This window comes from Pleurodeles waltl, chromosome 3_1 (genome assembly GCF_031143425.1).
Source record: "Pleurodeles waltl isolate 20211129_DDA chromosome 3_1, aPleWal1.hap1.20221129, whole genome shotgun sequence".
Lineage (NCBI taxonomy): Eukaryota > Metazoa > Chordata > Amphibia > Caudata > Salamandridae > Pleurodeles > Pleurodeles waltl.
The window spans coordinates 285158766-285174382 of record NC_090440.1 but is presented as its reverse complement, the minus strand read 5'-3'; the positions used below and the strand labels follow the sequence as shown (position 1 = coordinate 285174382).

The 15617-nt window shown below is 44.4% G+C and overlaps 1 protein-coding gene across 8 annotated transcripts in view; it reads left to right on the top strand.

The window, feature by feature from the left end:
- Positions 1-15617, top strand: part of TCF12 (transcription factor 12) — a 641728-nt gene that overhangs the window by 116761 nt on the left and 509350 nt on the right. The window lies entirely within an intron of this gene.

Sequence of the window (15617 nt, the reverse complement as noted above, 5' to 3'; positions counted from 1 at the left end):
CTAATTGCCATTTAAAAAAAATACTAAATGCATTTAAAGACCATAGCTGCAAATCGCAGATATAATTCTGCTGGAGAACATAGATTTATAATGCAGATGACTTTGAGGAGGTGGGTTAGATTTATGCTGAGTAGTCTACCACTGCTCTGAAAAATGGTACAAGAAAGATTGCATTGGTACGATGTTTCCCATCTCAAACAGCCAAAGGGAGATGCAATGTATTCTTTTTTAAGAAGTGGAATATAGTGGTATACCCTTGTTAATAAACCATTTTTTAAGGCATGGTTGTGTAATTTTAAGTTTATTTTTTTGTTTTACGCGCCGCTGTACTCCATGTCAGCAGCTTAAAATGGTTTTAAGCAGTGGATCTGCCTAAATGGGGAAGAGATCACATTTCAAGGGTGTGCATTAATTAGTATTTTAGCAGTTTTACGCGCGTTTCGGACAGGCTTTTTAGAAAAGGTAAATGTTGACAACGATTGGCAAAAAAGAAATCCATCCATGGTGCAGAAAATTCGAAATGTGCTACAATCTGTTCGACATGAAGGTAGTTTGCATGCACGGTCACGATGCCACTAAGCAAAGTGCGTGCACACGTGTGTCTAAAACCACTATGGTTTCCTGCTGCATATACGAGCCAGCACGTTGGAAATAATGGCGATTTACCAAAGCCCGTGTTTCATCAATCACAGATCGTGCCTTCTAAATCAGTCACTTATTTTGGGCAATAGACCTGGTTTTCCCTTTGACCAATTTATTTAGGTATTGTAGTGGTGTAAGTGGTTTGAGATATGTTCTCCCTCTAAGGAGAAGTTGTCATTTTTTAATTGTTACTTTCTTAGACTTAATCACAACTAAGTTAATTTAGTGCATTTCGTGTTTGTGAAGGGTTCTGGATTGTGAGCACACTTTTTTGTGCTTTGCTTGCATTTGCCTCGATAAATCTGAGATGGGACCAAAATACCAACAGGTGACAGAGTGATTTTCTTCAAGAGTCAAAATACGTTTGCAGACTTTTTTTGTTTAAGAAACATACCACATGTCTAAGTAAAACATGGGGAAGATACTAGAAATCTATTTATGTTTATATTTTGTCTCCTTAGTTTAGGATCATGGGGTCAAAGGGTTAATCAGACTTGGTGTGTGTGTATTTTGGAATTGTGGTGGAGAGGCCGTAATGGACTATGTATGCAGTTTTATATTGAAATCAAGTGGATATAAGTCGAGGTATGTAATATTTGCGTATTGTGAAGTAACTTTTGTGATTATTCTGTTGAACATGTATATTGCTGATAGATTTGTTATGTGCGTTTTGAGGCCGTGAGGAAGAGGGTGGTTGCTATAGTTAGGCACATTACTTGTCATTTAAAAATGGGAATGATCTGTGAGTTTTGAAAATTGACTGACTTGGATGAATTTCACCGTAGTCACATTGCTTTTTTGTTTTGAAACTCGTACAGTCTGGATCATGAATGTTCGGAGGGCATACGTTTCAAGAAGACCAGGGTGAATATAACTGGTAACATTTCTTGAGTGTGCATGAACTAGCAATCCAGTACTTACAAAGAACTGGTTTCTAGTTCTAAACAGTAAAATGCATTCAAGTCAGGTCTCTTGCATGTAATTCTGGAATTACTGTTCCTTATGGGAAAGTGGTGATAATTAGTTTCTAATACCGGCAGAATTGCTGTTATTAGCCGTGCTCCACATGTTTGTTGATCCCCTGTGGCGTTCTTTAGAGTGCAGCAGATGGGTGAACTTAAGGCAGAGGTATTGTGTGTCATGATAGGCTGATTCTTTTTTCCCTAAGGCCATCGCTTTAGATTGCTGGGTGTTTTTGTTTCTCACCAACTTTTCTGAGACTTGAACATCGGAATTAAAATGATCAAACGCTCATTAATCATCTTGATTTCTTTGTCAGCACTTTGACTAAAGCAGAGGTCTATATAGTACTGACACTGTCACCATGTTTGATTATTTGAATATATAGGTTTAAGAATTACTTAAATATGTAGTTTTTAGGAAGTATTTAAATACGTTTCGATATGAAAAGGAGGATATTCATAAAAAGAAAAACATAATAACCACACAACAGTGAGAAGTAAGTATGGTATGGTGTCTAACAATAGTCTCTAAAATGTTAGGGATGAGTATTTGGACAGTTGCAAATCTTAAAACTCTGTAGAATATGAGTTCTGTTGGTATTGGAAATGGGGTAGATCAGATCACTACTCGGATCCTAAGTGAAAAGATTATAAGAAAATTAGTAGCAAGGGGAGTGAAAGGGACGTGAAATGAAGAAAATAATTCGGTCATTTTATTTTACCTGCTTGCATTTTGTTCTAGCTGTCTGTTCAGGTAACCGAATCAGTTATTCCTTGTATAAAAGTAAGTTTATGATAGTTACATCTTCAAACAGATTATACATCTTATAATAGTCCTTTCTGGCTAAATACTTATTCGTAAAGCTGTTTGCCAGCAATGACTTCCCATTGCAGCCAGGTGGCACCACACAGCTGAAGTCACAAATCCATTTTAGGTCATGTAGTCACCAGGGGCTGTATTAGGTGCCAACTGGCATGCTGGAGTTAGTTACTGGTTTACCCCATCTCGTCAATATAGCCCACAGAGTACTCTTGGTTTTCTCACTGATAACATTCTTAGTTTTCAACAGCAACTTTAAAATGTCTCCTCAGGTGGCCTTAGATTTCAAGTCCTAAGTGGGATCTGGGGTCTGGCGACAGTGCTATGGCCTATGACTCTTTTGCCTTCATGCACCTGCAGGCAAGTAGAAGATCAAATTCTTCTTGCCTATGGCCCACAGGATGATTACAGAGTATAATCTGTCTTCAAAATGTAAGTCCGTTTACATGGGTCTTCCTCCTAAGCAGACTTCCCACAAAATGTGCCATAGACAGGAGAGGTGTATTCTTTATTGAGGAAGAGATTCTTCTTCAGGATTTGGTCGGGGTCACAATGCTTTTCGCTGATACCAGAGTGCTTCCTTGATGTTTGGAAACCACTGGTGCTTGAGATTTCAAGACCTGAGCTCCTTTTTCTTTTAGGTGACGTCATGCATGACAAGGCCATAAGGCTGGCTATGCTGGATTTCTTCTGGACGGCACCTGCATCCCTTGACCACTCTTTAAAATGTGTTCCTTTGTGTTTGCACCCTCTGGAGTCACCAACCCAAATGCCTCCTGATGTTGTCCCTCTGTGGACTTTGGCTCTGACACCTAAGACCATGGAAATGTCCACAACATGTTCGGTTCAACCTAACAGTGATGGCACATTGTTACACCACCACTCTGTCTGACCACATGGACTTCATTGTGGAATAGATTTTTGTGATTTATGGAGTAGGTAGGGCATGCAGATATTCAGACTGTGCAAGTAGATTTCTGTAACATTTTGTCCGTTGGCCAAGTAGAGTTTTAAAAAAATGTCCACACCACTGTGTTGAATTTCTCTTTTAAGTGTATGTGACTGTCCAGTTGGTATGAGTGTTCTATTATGGAGGATGGGTAGATAACATCCTAATAGTTGGGGAAATCTTGATTGCATCAATGGAAAATCCGGAAATGGTTGTCTTAACTGTGTATAAGTATCAAGAGCAACTATTTCGCTAAACCCTCCGACCGAACCAGAGAGTCAGGCTCCTGATATTCACCTTGAAACTGAAGGAGAACAGCTGCAGTGTCCCCCAGGGCTCCTCCTTTAGCCCCACCCTCTTCAATATCCACATAACCCTGCTCGCTAACATCGTCAGACACCATGGTCTCAACATCATCTCCTTAGCCGATGACACCCAGCTGGTTCTTTCCTCACAGATGAACCATCAACAGCCAAAAACTATTTCCAACGTCGCCTCGATGAAAGATAACTGCCTCAAGCCCAACTCTGACAAGACTGAGGTCCTCATCCTAGGCTCCACCCCCTCTGCCGGGGACCACTCCTGGTGGCTCGCAGCTCTCAGGGCACACCCCCTTCACCCACTGACCATGCGCACAACTTCGGCATCATCCTCGACTCCTCGCTCTCAATATCCCACCAAGTCAACACAGTCTCATCATCGTGCTTACCCATGCTTCGCCTGCTCCAAAAGATCTTCAAATGGATCCCCATCGTGGCAACAAGAACAGTCACCAGGCACTCGTCAGCAGCAAGCTTGACTTTGGCAACACACTCTATGCCCGCATTACCAAGAAACTCCAAACAAGACTCAAGAGAATCCGTAACGCCGCAGTTAGACTCATCCTGGACATCCCTGCCACAACCACATTACCGCACACCTGAGACCTCCACTGGCACTGGTCATCAAAAGAATCACCTTTAAGCTTCTCCCACATGTGCATAAAAGGCCCCCCACGACATCGGACCTGGCTCCCTCAACCACCGCCTATCCTTCTACACTCGCTACAGACATCTCCGCTCCGCCCAACTGGCCCTTGCCTCCAACCCAAGGATCTGCAAGAACTCAGCTGGAGGAAGATTCCGTGCTGCCTCTCGACCTCAGGCAATCCCCCTCTCAGATCCAGTTCGGGAAGGACCTCAAGACCTGGCTCCTCAAGAAATACACACCCTTCCCCACAGTGCCTTGAGACCCTCCAGGTGATACCCGATTGATTGATTGATGTTATAACACCCCAAGGAGCTGGAATGGGTTTTAGCTGGGATTGATTATCCTTAATCAGTGGTTGTCAATCCCGGCCTCCTGTAGGTAATGACGGAAGGATAACCTGTGATGGGATTTTTGTTTGTTTTAGCTAGTCAGTAGCTTCTGAAAAGCTGAGAACGTGCAGGGAGTCTGTTGGTGGAGAGGCAAGGTTCCTTTTAATCCTTAAAAGATAGGATTGTTACCCCTAAGTTGCCTTTATCTAGGTGAAGTGGAGATGTGGAGGAGTCAGTAGCTCTTACCTCATGACTAATCTCTAAGGGTTTACAGTGCTCCCTGTGCTAGAGGAGGAGATGAGAGCCCAACCAAACCAGGGTACACAATCTGCTGCACAGAAATTCAGTCCTATTAGAAAATCAGATGTACTAATCCATTTCAGGTGCTCCTTCTTTAGATTTTTTTTTCTGGCTGATGCCCAAACAGACTGAGCTGGTGGCCTTCTCAAAATGCTGGATCATATTGTTTAGGGACTTAATAGTGGACTTGGGTACACCACAGATGTGAGTACAAGTTTGCAAGTCTGGGGATAAAGGTTTTACAGAGTAACTGAGACATGGGGCGGGATGGAGGTAAGTTTAGATGTTGTAATCTGTATTTAAGCAGATCACAATATCCGTGCTTAGGAGCGCTTCACTAATAAATGCCTGAATCGCTGTTAATTATTACAGTTGTACCAAATTACATGTTTAGTTGGGCAGCATTTAGTTTTCCTGGTGCTTGCACACTTAAATATGTGCATAGTATTAAATGCTATTTTTTCAGTGTGAATGTTTTCTGGATTCACAAGCTGTGCATAATTCTGCGATGTAGTAGTTGAGTCTGGAATTCTCCAGTCTTCTGTAGTCTTTCTGATATTTTGCTTTTGCTTTTTTGTTGTTGCTGGGTGTTGATGGATTCCCCCATTTGGCGTTTCCATTGACGTTGTATGCCCTTCCCCGAAAGTTCCCACCTTTGGTCACCATCCTCAGATTTTTCTTTTCCGCTGTTGGGTCTGGATGCTTGACTGAAAGCTTTCCAACATGAGGAAGGAAATGTTTGTGAAAAGCTCTGAAGAAGTTCATTGAACGTGTTGAAGAAATCCAGAGAACATCAGGACAGATGTCCCGGAGTAGACGTCAAGACTAAGGGAGAAGTTTTTCTCAACAAATTTGAGAATTCCCGGACAGACAGCTCCCTGTGTGGCGTAATGGAGAAAACTCCATTCAAGGTCTGCCAGAACTGTCGCCACAAATTCATTGCAGAAGGACCATCCCGCGGTTTTCACCTCTACCTACTGATCGACCACTGAATTGACCAGTGCAGTGGCTGTGAAAATGCTGAAATTGAGAGAGAAGCAGAGTCAGGCAGAGAACACTGTGCAGGGACCAGAACCAACACTACCCCTGAGAAATCTGGGTCTGTTGACCTATGAGGAGGAAAACATTGTGAAAGTGCTGAAGGAGAAACATTGGACATCGACCAGAGATTCATCGGACGTAGAGTTCCAGGTTGCTCGAAGGACAAGTGACCCCAGGTAAAAGATAAATCTACCCTGATCAAATTGCTGAAACTCATAAAACAGACTCAAAGGTGGAGATTGGAGCATATCATTGAAAGAATTGCTGAGCAAATGCGACCCTGAGATGAAAATCTCCTTGGATCCCTTTAAAGGGACAGGGCAGGTGGAAAGTCTCCAGGAAAAACCCTTGTTGAAAGACTGATGAGGAACAAAAATGCTTTGATGCTGGAAAAGAGATCCTGCAAAGAAGCTCGGCAATAAATCCGTTGTTGAAGGAATCTTTGACATCGAAGAGGAAATAGATGCAGATTCTCGACCCAGAGAAACACTCTGCTGAGACCGGGAGAAAGAGCCTCCTTGAGGCCGAAATGGGCGCGTTGCATCAGAAGAAGAGAGACTTCTATGCAACACTAAAAGAATTTAGAATTTCGCTGAAAACGTTGACACCGAAAGGCCAGGGTGAGAAGGGTGTCGAAGAAATCTAACCTCCTTTAGCACCTGAACCATAGGAGGAGGAAGAAGAGCTCTTCTATGAGGTAAAAGAGGAGCAAGAAGAACAGGGATGGAACCAAGTCTCTGAAGAGTCAGATTACATTGATTCCCAGTGTCAGGAGCTGGAGACTGACTCCCCAGAGGCGGGAGTAGACTATCTGTCAAGGCTTTTGCCTCTCGATGACATTGGCATATACTACCAGATAATAAAAAAGGTTGCTGATAAATATGGAGTTTAGCTGGAATAGGAAAAACCACAAGCTTGTGTTTGGCTGGAATTTATTTTGCCATCCTAAGCTAAGGAACCATTTCATTCCAATGCTGCCTAGTTTCTTGGACCAAGGAAGGGAGGCATTTAAGGAACAATAACCCTAGGGACGGAGAATAAGTATAGATATTTATCTAAGGACACTGCATACATAAAGGAATCAATAACAGCTGACTGTGTCACTTCTACAGTACAGAAAAGAGCCAACATTACCTCAACTTCTGGTCCATCTCCTGACAAGGAGAGCAAGAGAATGGATCAAACTGGCAGAAAATGTAATTGCAGCACCACCTATTAATGACACATTGCGAATTCAAACACCCTGCTAAACAGACCGGCCTACCAACACTGTGAGGAGATGGCAAAGCTGCTCTGGCAGGTGCTACATCAATACAGAGTAAGAGGTGCACACCTGGCAGAAGACAACAAAAATATTCCGAATACATGCCTGAAATCGACACTGGATGCTGCAGACACAGCTAGCCGGCAAATTATGATAGGGATTACAATATGCCACCATTTTTGGTTAATAATTTCAGGTTTCAAGCCGGAAGTATAGACAAACAATTTAAACACTCCGTTCACCGGAGAACATTTGTTTGGAAGCACCGTCGACAGCGCATTGAACCAACTAAAAAAATATGAGACTGCGAAGTCTATGGAGGCGTTGCAGTTTCTGGGAAAAATATACAACGAAGGTCAGCACCAGCATGCAGGCTTACTTATAGAGTGAGCGTCCAAACGGACACATCACACCAGGCATTCAAGGGAAGTAGCCAGTTTTCAGCACCCCAGCAGCACTGGCATTATCGACAGCAAGGACGGCAGTCTTTTTGGGTATGAGCATGCGGAAGAGGACAACCTTCCAGGGGAGGCACACCACCTCCAAGCGAAATATACAGCCTCTCACACACAACACAGGTGGGAGGCTGAATTAAAAACATCCTTCAAGAGTGAAGGAAGATAACGTCAGACAGATGGATCATAAATATCATAAAGTTTGGTCCCCTTGCTGGAGGAATCCTTTCCCATTCTATGCAAAATCCAAAGAAGAAAGTACATTCAATGGGAGAAACATAACATCTACTCAAGGAGGTAGTGGTAGAGGAATCTCTGGAAAAGAGCTATTGAAAAGGTACCCAGAACAGAGCCCAAGAAAGGAAATTACTCAGTATTTCGTAATACCAAGGGTAGACTGGTCTCTACAACCAGTTCTAGACCTCAAGTGCATAAATACGTTTATAAAGAGACATTCAAAAGGACAGTCTTGCAGGAAGTCATCCCACAATTGCTTAAAAGGGATTATATGGCAACTATAGAACTAAAAGCTGTCTCCTTACACTTCCCATTGAATGCAAAACACAAAGTACCTGAGGTTTGTGATGAACAAGACTCGCTACCATTTCACAGGGCCGGTATTCGGAATTAAAATCAGCGGCAAGGGTCCTCAGTGTCTAGCAGAGGTAGCAGCTCTTCTAAGAAGACAAGGAATAAATGTCTGCCCTTGCCTGGACGACTGGTAAGATCAAACTCCCACAACAAGTGCAAAGAGCATATACAACAGATAAGAACGTCACACACATGGAGTTTATCTATAAACCTAGAGAAGTCATCACTAACACCAGAACAAGAAAACATTTTCCTGGGAGCGAAGCTCAATTCAGTCCAAGGGAAAGTATATCCAGAGAGTACAGTCACTGCTGCTGGAAACTGGCCTTTACCAGAAGAGGCACGCTCTGACAGTGAGGACTGTGGGGAAATTGTAATGGAAGATGGCTTTGTGTATTTCTCCATATGCAAGATTACAAATGAGACCAATTCAGGAATGGCTACAGAACCAATGGTCGCAAGCCACAGTGAGTTGGGAAGATGTAGTTGATGTAGTCGCCGTCACACAAAAACTACAGCAGGAAATGGTGTAGTGGAACAAATCGTGTATAACAAAGGGAAAGACATTTGCACAACCAACTCCAACAGTAACCATTTTGACATTTGCCTCTCATATGGGCTGGGGAGTGCACATGCGCATGCTCAAAGTTTGAGGGAAAGACAGATTTGGTCGAAACTGACAATACAATGACAATGTTTTACATCAAGAAGCAAGGGGGGGGGACTCAATCGTTTGCCTTCTTCAAGCTAGACCAGGAAATCTGGAAGTGGGCAATACGGAGGAAACCGCATTCGTCGACCCTACAAGGACAATGTAAAGGCGGGCAACCTGAGCAACCAAGGGTCATACTCTCACAGATGGTAACTCAACAAAGAAGTGGCTCTTGAGGGATTGGAGAACACCAAAAATAGATCTATTCTCAACTTCAAAGAGTGTAAAATGCCAAAACTTCATGACAAGATAGCCATACCACCAATCCATAGGGAATGCTCTGTCAATAGACTAGTCGGGGATAGTTGCATATGTTTTTTTCCCCTGATACACAGAGTGATCAACAAATGTAACATAAGCAAAGCAACTGGGTTAGTAGAGATGGTTCGCAGAGGTGATAGAAATAGTACAAGGGAACATTCTAAAACTATCAACATAACAAGATGTGCTGTCTGTGGTAAAAGGATGGGTACTATTCCCAGAACCAGAGACGTTGAATCTGGCAGCTTGGCTCCTGAAGACCGAAAATTTGGTCACCTAAAACTACCAGAGAGAAGCAAGAAAGCCAACAAGGAAGTGCTACATTGCTAAATCAAAACGATACTTCTTATGTTGTCTTAAAAGGGGCTTGTTAAAGAAAAACACGAAGGACACAATGGTGTTAAAATACCTAACATACCTACTTGACTCCAAGTTAACATTTGTATCTTTGAAAGTACACTTAGCTACAGAGTGGCCTACACATGAGGTCATAAAAGAAGAAGCTTCTTCACAGCTCCGGTAATAAAACAGTTGTTAGAATGGGCAAAGAGAAATGCACTATCAAGGAGGGTACCTGCACCCACTTGGAATCTAAATGCGGCACTGACTCAATTAATGAAGACACCCTTTGAGCCTTTATACAAAGCCACATTAGAGATGCTCATGCTGAAGACAGCATTTCTGGTGGCCAGAACATCTCTTTGCAGAGTGGGTGAAATACAAGCACTCACAATCCAAGAACCATATGTTCGGTGGCATGTGTAGCTGCAGATTCACATGCTGTGCATAGTCCGCCGTCTGGTGTTGGGTCGGAGTGTTACAAGTTGTTTTTCTTCGAAGAAGTCTTTTCGAGTCACGAGACCGAGGGACTCCTCCCACTTTGGTTCCATTGCGCATGGGCGTCGACTCCATCTTAGATTGGTTTTTTTCCGCCATCGGGTTCGGACGTGTTCCTTTTCGCTCCGTGTTTCGGGTCGGAAAGTTAGTCAGAATCAACGGAAAATTTGTCGGTATTGTTTCGTTCGGTATCGGGATAGTTAGGGCAAATCGACACCGAGCCTTAAAGAGCTCCGGAAACCCTTCGGGGTATTTTCGATCCCCCGTCGGGGCCTGGTCGGCCCGACCGCGTGCAACATCGAGACTGATGGAACGGACCCCGTTCCGATTCTGTCCTAAATGCCACAGTAAATATCCTTATACAGACCAACATTTGGTCTGTAACTTGTGCCTGTCCCCCGAGCACAAGGAAGAGTCGTGTGAGGCCTGTCGCGCGTTTCGGTCGAGAAAAACGCTCAGGGACCGAAGAGCCAGGAGGTTACAGATGGCTTCCACGCCGACAGGACAACAAGGGTTCGAGGAGGAAGGAGAAGAAGAAACTTTCTCCATCCGCGATTCGGATTCCGAAGAATTCGACGTCGACGAGCAACCAACCGTGAGTAAGACGTCGAAAGAAAGAACACACGAAAAAACAGACAAAGCCCAGGGGACGCCACTGCCAACAGGCCATGGCTCAACCCATAAAGTAGGTGACCGTCCATCGGCAACGAAAAAGGGCGAGCTGGTGCCGAGATCATCCGACTCAGGTCGAGACACAGGCACACAGCAATCTCGGGACCGAGAAAGTGCCGCACAAAAGGGTCGACACCTAGACAGCGGCACCGAAGCTGCTCGGCACAGAGATAGCGGCACCGAAGATGGTCGACACTGAGAGGGTACGACACCGAAAAAGAGAAAGATCTCGTCGGAGCCGAAAACAACAAAAGACACGGCTTCGGTGCCAAAACGCCCAGCAACCGAACCAAAAGCCAGTTCCTACTCAGAGGAACAATCACTGTCCTCCCAACTACAAAGACACAGATTTGAGGAGGAATTACAAACAACGGATGTAGATCACACACAAAAGCGGATCTTTATACAAAGTGGTACAGGGAAGATCAGCACTCTTCCCCCAATCAGAAGAAAAAGGAAACTAGATTTCCAACAACAAGAAAAGACACCACAAGCAAAAGTGGTAAAGAAAGCAACTCCACCACCCTCTCCACCACCGGCAACTCCTATATCGCCGGCACAGACTCCGCCACAATCACCAGCACATACCACCATGAGCCAAGATGATCAGGACGCATGGGATCTCTGACGCTCCAGTATCGGACAATAGCCCTGAGTCGTACCCCACTAAGCCCTCACCACCTGAGGACAGTACAGCATATGCACAGGTGGTAGCTAGGGCAGCAGAGTTTCATAATGTATCGCTACATTCAGAGCCTATCGAGGATGACTTCCTCTTTAACACCCTGTCCTCCACCCATAGCAATTATCAAAGCCTTCCTATGCTCCCAGGAATGCTAAGGCACGCTAAACAAATTTTTAAGGAGCCAGTTAAAAGCAGAGCAATAACTCCAAGGGTGGAGAAGAAATACAAGGCACCGCCCACAGACCCTGCTTTTATTACATCACAACTGACACCAGATTCAGTTGTCGTAGGAGCAGCTCGTAAAAGAGCCAACTCGCACACATCAGGCGACGCACCACCTCCTGACAAGGAGAGCCGCAAGTTTGATGCAGCGGGGAAAAGGGTTGCAGCACAAGCTGCAAATCAATGGCGCATCGCCAACTCGCAGGCACTCCTAGCGCGATATGACAGAGCCCATTGGGACGAGATGCAGCATCTCATCGAGCACCTCCCCAAAGAATTCCAGCAACGGGCAAAACAAGTGGTTGAAGAGGGACAGAATATATCCAACAACCAAATCCGTTCTTCTATGGATGCAGCAGATACAGCTGCAAGAACAATAAATACTGCTGTAACAATAAGGAGGCACGCATGGTTGCGCACATCCGGCTTCAAACCTGAGATACAACAGGTAGTGCTCAATATGCCGTTCAATGAACAGCAATTGTTTGGCCCAGAAGTGGACACTGCAATTGAAAAATTAAAAAAGGACACTGACACAGCTAAAGCCATGGGCGCACTCTATTCCCCGCAGGGCAGAGGCACATTTGGCACATTTCGCAAAACTACTTTCAGAGGAGGGTTTCGAGGTCAAGCAACAGAAGCCAGCACCTCACAATCAAGACCACCTCCCTACCAGGGACAATATCAAAGGGGTGGCTTTCGGGGCCAATACAGAGGGGGCCAATTCCCAAGAAACCGGGGAAAGTTTCAAGGTCCAAAAACCCCTCCAAATAAACAGTGACTCACAAGTCACACAACCCCTTCACACAACACCAGTGGGGGGAAGACTAAGCCAGTTCCACAAATCATGGGAAGAAATAACAACAGACACTTGGGTCTTAGCAATTATCCAACATGGTTATTGCATAGAATTTCTCCAACTCCCTCCAAATGTCCCACCGAAATCACACAATATGTCAAAACAGCATATAGACCTTCTAGGACTAGAAGTTCAAGCATTACTGCAAAAAGACGCAATAGAATTAGTACCAAAAACACAAAAGAACACAGGAGTTTACTCACTGTACTTTCTAATACCAAAAAAGGACAAAACTCTGAGACCAATATTAGATCTCAGAACACTAAACACCTACATCAAATCAGACCACTTTCACATGGTCACGTTACAAGACGTAATACCACTACTGAAACAGCAAGACTACATGACAACGTTAGATCTAAAAGACGCGTATTTCCATATACCGATACATCCCTCGCACAGGAAATACCTAAGGTTCGTATTCAAAGGAATACATTACCAATTCAAAGTGTTGCCATTCGGAATAACAACAGCTCCAAGAGTCTTTACAAAATGTCTAGCAGTAGTAGCTGCACATATCAGGAGGCAGCAAATACATGTGTTTCCGTACCTAGACGATTGGTTAATCAAAACCAACTCGCTAACAAAGTGTTCACACCACACAGATTATGTTCTACAAACCCTTTACAAACTAGGTTTCTCCATCAACTATGCAAAGTCACACCTTTTGCCTCGTCAAACACAGCAATACTTAGGAGCGACAATCAACACAACAAAGGGGATAGCCACTCCAAGTCCACAAAGGGTTCAAAATTTTCACAAGGTGATACAAGCTATGTATCCAACACAAAAGATACACGCAAAGATGGTATTAAAACTCCTAGGCATGATGTCCTCATGCATAGCCATTGTCCCAAACGCAAGATTGCACATGCAGCCCTTACAACAGTGCCTTGCATCACAATGGTCACATGCACAGGGTCAACTTCTAGATCTGGTGTTGATAGACCGCCAAACATACATCTCGCTTCTATGGTGGAACAGTACAAATTTAAACAAAGGGCGGCCTTTCCAAGACACAGTGCCACAACACGTAATAACAACAGATGCTTCCATGACAGGGTGGGGAGCACACCTCAATCAACACAGCATACAAGGACAATGGGACGTACATCAAAGAAAGTTTCATATAAATCACCTAGAATTGTTAGCAGTATTTCTAGCATTGAAAGCATTCCAACCAATGATAACCCACAAATACATTCTTGTCAAAACAGACAACATGACGACAATGTATTATTTAAACAAACAGGGGGGAACACACTCAACACAGTTGTGTCTCCTAACACAAAAAATATGGCATTGGGCAATTCACAACCACATTCGCCTAATAGCCCAGTTTATTCCAGGGATCCAGAACCAGCTAGCAGACAATCTCTCTCGGGATCACCAACAGGTCCACGAATGGGAAATTCACCCCCAAATCCTGAACACTTACTTCCAAATTTGGGGAACCCCTCAAATAGATCTATTTGCAACAAAAGAAAACGCAAAATGCCAAAACTTCGCATCCAGGTAACCACACCGCAAATCTCAAGGCAATGCTCTATGGATGAATTGGTCAGGGATATTTGCGTACGCTTTTCAAGAACCATATTTATTGGTTTACAAAGGCAGAATTGTCACGAGGACATAACCACAGTTTCTACCCATAGTAGTTTCACACTTCCACATAAATCAACCAATTCAGACACCCAGTTCTTTCTAAAACTTAAAAAAATCAAGCAGAGAGAGTGTTACATACATTAGACGCACACTGGATGGACTGCATGGAAAAAACAAAGCAACTGTTTGTCTCTTTTGCAGTCAACAATATGGGAAAATCGGCAACTAAGGGTACAATTGCTACTCCAATCCATAATAATCTACCCCACTCCAGTTTAAAAAAAGTCTGTCCCACTCCAATCCGCCCCACTGCAAACCAAAACTATCGGTCCCACTCCAGTCCAGTCTACTCCAATCCGACCCACTTCAGTCCAGCCCATTCGCTAAAGTCCAATCCATGCCACTCCAATCCAGCACATTCAACTTCAAATCCAATCTACCCTACTTAAATCCACCCGCCTCACTCCAGTCTAGTCAACTTTCGTCCACCCCAGTCCAGTCCAGTTCACCTTAATCTACCCCACCCACTCCAATCAACCCCACATCACCTTAATCCATCCCCTCCAATCCACTGTGCTCCACATCAATCTAATCCATCCCACTCCAATCCAATTCATTCCACTCCAGTCCTCACCACCCCACTCCACTCCAATCCAGTCCACCCACCCTAGTCCAATACGCCTCACTCCATTCCTGTCCTCCCCACTTTTGTCCACCCCACTCCATCCCATTTCAATTCAACCCACTCCATGTGACCCCACCCCATTATGTGCCACCCACTCCACCTCACCTCACTCTCCTCCAGTCGACCCCGCCCTGACCCAATCCACCCGCTCTACTCCAAATCACCCCACTCTAATCCTATCCTACCCAATCTACTTAGTCTACCACACCCCACTCTATTCCAATCCACCCCACTATACGCTACTCCAATCCACCCCACTGTGGTCCAGTGCAAACCACTCTACCCCAATCCAAACCATCCCAGTTGAGTCCACCCCAATCCAATCCAGTTCACCTTTAACTCACCCCACTTCAGTACAATACAGTCCACTCACCAATCCACCTTAATCCAACCCACACCAATCAAATTCACCCCACACCAATCCAAACCACCCCATACCAGTACGATCCACTCCATTCCAATCATCCCAGTCCAGTCCATTCCACACAAGTCCATCCCACTCCAGTCCAGTCAACCACAATCCATCCTACTGAAATCCAGTGCCCTCTCTTCACCCCACTACAAAAAAATCCATTCCACTCCAATCCACCAAATTCCCATTCCAGTACACTCCACCATAATCCAATCCACACCTCCTCAATCAATCCAGTTCACCCCACTCAATCCAATCCACCCACTCCATCCCCCCACTCAATTCTACACCACTCCAGTCTAATCCACCCCCATTCTAGTCCAATTCAGCTCACTCCAGTCCTGT